Source organism: Mastomys coucha, unplaced genomic scaffold (assembly GCF_008632895.1).
Source record: "Mastomys coucha isolate ucsf_1 unplaced genomic scaffold, UCSF_Mcou_1 pScaffold21, whole genome shotgun sequence".
Classification (NCBI taxonomy): Eukaryota; Metazoa; Chordata; class Mammalia; order Rodentia; family Muridae; genus Mastomys; species Mastomys coucha.
The window spans coordinates 173,917,486-173,921,813 of NW_022196904.1; the positions used below are offsets into that span (position 1 = coordinate 173,917,486).

General features: G+C 43.5%; 1 protein-coding gene across 11 annotated transcripts in view; it reads right to left on the reverse strand.

The window, feature by feature from the left end:
- The window catches only part of Hps1 (HPS1 biogenesis of lysosomal organelles complex 3 subunit 1), a 25,241-nt gene that overhangs the window by 18,941 nt on the left and 1,972 nt on the right, over positions 1 to 4,328 (reverse strand). The gene's annotated exons all lie outside the window — the stretch shown is intronic.

Consider the following 4,328-nt stretch of genomic DNA (forward strand, 5'->3'; position numbering starts at 1 on the left):
CTTCTCCATCATCCCCACTGCTCCTGCTCCCTTCCCCAACACTCTTCTCCATCATCCCCACTGCTCCTCTTCCCTTCCCTAACACTCTTTTCTATCATCCCCACTGCTCCTGCTCCCTTCCCCAACACTCTTCTCCATCATCCCCACTGCTCCTCCTCCCTTCCCCAACACTCTTTTCCATCATCCCCACTGTTTCTCCTCCCTTCCTAAACAGCAGAAGGGAGCAGCAGATACAAGAGCCTGTGAAACATTGGAGGAATTTGAGCAAAGACTCCAGTTCTGCCCTCAGTGCTGGAGTGAGGAGAAGGGAGAAACTGCTGATCTTGCTGATTGACTGGGGGAGCTGGCTCCTCATCAGGAAGAGTGTTGTAATGCATACAGAACGAAGGAGTCCCTCACTTTGAAGACAGAACCCAGAGGCTGGCCAGTGGTAATGAGCTACAGAGCCTCTTTGCTGGCACCCCCAGGGCTACCCACCACAGTCACTCTGCCTACCCAGTGCTATCTGCTGGTGGAGCTCAGCCTAATCGCATGGGGTCTATTCTACATACATACAATTCACGGTCCACAGTGGCTCCCCGGACCTTCACTCCCTGAGAGCGGGGACCACATTGCTATCCTTGCCCCTGTGCTCCCAGAAGCCAGCAAACTTCAGGCTCTTAGTATTGTAAGCAGCTATCCCCTAAGATAGGTAGGAGCGAATGCTTATGATTTATTAAAATTCTATTATTTTCTTAAAATATTCTATTGTTTCCTTTAACTGTCATATATTATATTGAAAGTCATTTTGGAAAACCTACACTGAGTATAGTAACTTAGCCTACAGAGGAATAAAAGCAGTAGCTTTTCCAGTTGAGAATCTTTTGTGACCACATTTTTCAATACATATAGAGTATAAAGGAATATTCTTATACACCAATTGGTGAAATTATAAAGTGCTAAAATGTTTTTGAATGGCTTTCAACTAATCTTTATTTCTAAAAACAATCATATCAAATAATTGAGCAAAAGGATAAAATTCAAGCACAAATAAGTGTTCCTATAGTGATAGCTAACTAGGATATATGTTTGTGTGTGCATACACACATATATGTACATAAATATATATACATAGCTATCTACATATAAAGAAATCATTTGACGAAAATACATCTATTCATATATTTGGATATAATGGTACCATTAGGAACTATGCTTTTGTGTTCATTTAACAAAATGCAAAAATGATTTGATATGATGAAATGAAAAAGAAATGGAGAAGTGTAACATAAATGTGATCTGACCGCACCATGTAAAAGGTAAAGCAGGTTTATTCAAGAGCTGATAGAGTTAGGTGGTGGAACCATGAGTTTCTTAAGAACAACTGTGCATTCTAAGATTGCCCACAAGAACTGTACTCAGCAGAAACTAAGGGTGGCATGCAGACCTCAGAACTCAGGGACTTCGCTCCTTACGCTAGCTATTTAGGAGCTGAAAACAGAGATTTTGTTCCTGTACCAGGTTTTAATTAGACAAAAGAACTGAAATATTTCTTATAAGTTCTAAAAGATTAGATGTGCTGACTTTTAAATATGAAAGAGCTAAAGAGATGGGCCTAGTTTTTAGTTTAGAAAACGTCCATCATCTCCCGAATCTTGTTTCCTCTTAACAACGGACAAAGACATCACCATCTGATGCTGATGTGGCGGGGGGAGGGGCGTGAGTTCAGCCAGGCACCAGTCTCATCCCTGGCTCTGGGGAGCAGTTAGATTTGTGCATACCAGGAAATGCAAGAATGTTTTGATCACTGCAATTCTAATAAAAAAGTTTAACCTGGGCTGGAGAAATGGCTCAGCCATTAAGAGCACTGGCCGATCTTCCAGAGGTCCTGAGTTCAATTCCCAGCAGCCATATGGTGGCTCACAACTATCAGTAATGGGATCTGACACCCTCTTCTGGTGTGTCTGAAGACAGCTACAGTGTACCCATATGCATAAAATAAGTAAATCTTTAAAAAAGTTTAACCCAAAATTAACCCTGGGAAAAAAATGCAAAATAAATGATTCCTGTGAAATGCACACCAGGATGGCAACCATTTCTGAGTGATACTAAATGCACTGGATGTCCACATACGGAATAGCTTCCAGCCTTACTCTACACTACATTCAATCCAAAGGCTCATTAAGTCCAATGGGAAATCCAAGTCTGGCATGGCGGTGTGTGCTTGTAATCCCAGTACTTGGGAGGTAGAGGCAGGAGGATTGCAAGTTAGAGGCTGGCCTGAGTTACCTAGTAAACTCTTGTTTCAGTAGAAGTAGGGGCTGGAGGTGGCTCAGTAAATAAAGACACTTGCTGCCAAGCCTGATGATCTCAGTTTGATCCCATGGTAGTAGAAAGAAAAACTGACTCTCACAAGTTGTCCTCTGAGCAAACCAAACCCAACCCCAAGCTAAACAATTCCCAGAAGAGGATACAGGGAGCACTCCTTCCAGTTTCAGGTTAGGCGAAGATTTCTTAGCTATGTCACCAAAAGCATGATCTGTAATTGCAAAATTGGAAAATCGTGCTCTCGGAACTACACACGTTGCACTCTTTGAAGGCATTCTCAAGAGCACGCGCAGACAAGCCACAATCTGGGAGGAAATACTTGCAAAGGAGATCTAATAAAAGACATGTCTGAGCTATGTAAGAAAATCCAAAAATTCAATAAGAATCACTTGAGAAAACTGATCTAATATAGGAAACAGATACGGCAAAGTAGCACATGAAAAGCCGCCCAGAGTCATTAGTTACCAAAGGATGAAAAATAAAACTCAAGATTTTAGCTGACATATATTAAACTGGCTAAATAAAAACGAATGTATGTTAAGTATCACTGAAGAACTGGAAAGTGGCTGGTGGGGTGCACAATAGTGGCTATCTCTTCTGTGGAGAGCTTGGGGGGTCTCTTAAGAGGTATAGGGACTGGGGAGATACTGGGAGATACTGGTTAAAAGCATTTGCTGTTCTCACAGAAGATCTGAGTTCTAGTCCAAGTAACCACATGACAACTCACAAGCACTGGTAACTTCAATTCTAGGTGATATAATGCCCCCTTCTGGCCTCAGTGGGCATTGCATGCACATGGAACACAGATACCCTGTTAAGACCTGAGGTTAACCTATCAACCCACCCACCCAAGGACCAGGTAAATTCCAGGAATGCTGGGAGTTGTAGTTCTCGGAAAATAACAAAGCTCTAAGGGAAAATATGGTGGCTGTATGGGTTTCTTCTTATACGCCCCTGCAACATGTGTCTCAGCGCCACTCAGATGGGAATTCCAGGGGATAGTCCTGATCAAAGCCCACCCCAGTCAGTACTTAATTAAGCTTGCTTCAAATTTGGCTCAAAATGGTGGGATTAGCTTTTCTCTTGCAAATCTCAGGATTAACAAACCATGAAAGAAAACCATCCATACGCATAAAACAAAACAACAACAAACACCCACAGAGTCCAAACCCACACGAAGATGTGTGTTCACAGTCTGCAACAGTTGTCTATGGCAATGAAAATCTAAAAAACAAGTCAAATGTGCACCAAGAAGGAAATGAAGAAATGGACTATGGTTGCTAGCTATGGTGGGGCTGGGTGACAGACAGGCGCTAAAGCGGATGAAGACAAAGAATCACGCTGAGGTAAAAGAGCTAGCCCAAGCCAACCACAACATGGAATGTACCCCACCGCCGTGTATGATTCTTCTAGATAAGTCTACATCACACAGACTCACTGGACAGCAAGCAGCTCACTGACTCCGAGGGAGTAAAGGAGGGGTTGCCGCTTTTGGGGTGGCAGGCAGTTCACTGATTGTGACGGAATCCCAGATATAGGCATATCGGATGGTATAATTTAAATGTGAACAGACAACAGTTGATCTAGTATAAAATTAAAAATTAATCATGCCGGGCGTGGTGGCGCACACCTTTAATCCCAGCACTTGGGAGGCAGAGGCAGGTGGATTTCTGACTTCGAGGCCAGCCTGGTCTACCGAGTGAGCTCCAGGACAGCCAGGGCTACACAGAGAAACCCTGTCTCAAAAAAAAAAAAAAAAAAAAAAATCATTATGCATACGCCAAGCTTTTTGGATAGAGAACCGGATATCAAGTTTCCCTGTTTTAAGGCTAAAATGTACCTCCTTCCCCCATCACTGGCCCAGACAGCTGGGGTGAGGTAGGAAGTCACAGTACTCAAAAGGCTGCCTCTACTGGCCAGGCACAGGCCCTGCAGAGTCCTCCCAAGCGCTAGGGAGAGGCACTCAGGCCTCCTGGCCTTGAGTGGCTCTTTGGCTTCTCTATCAATCCTCCCCCTCCCCT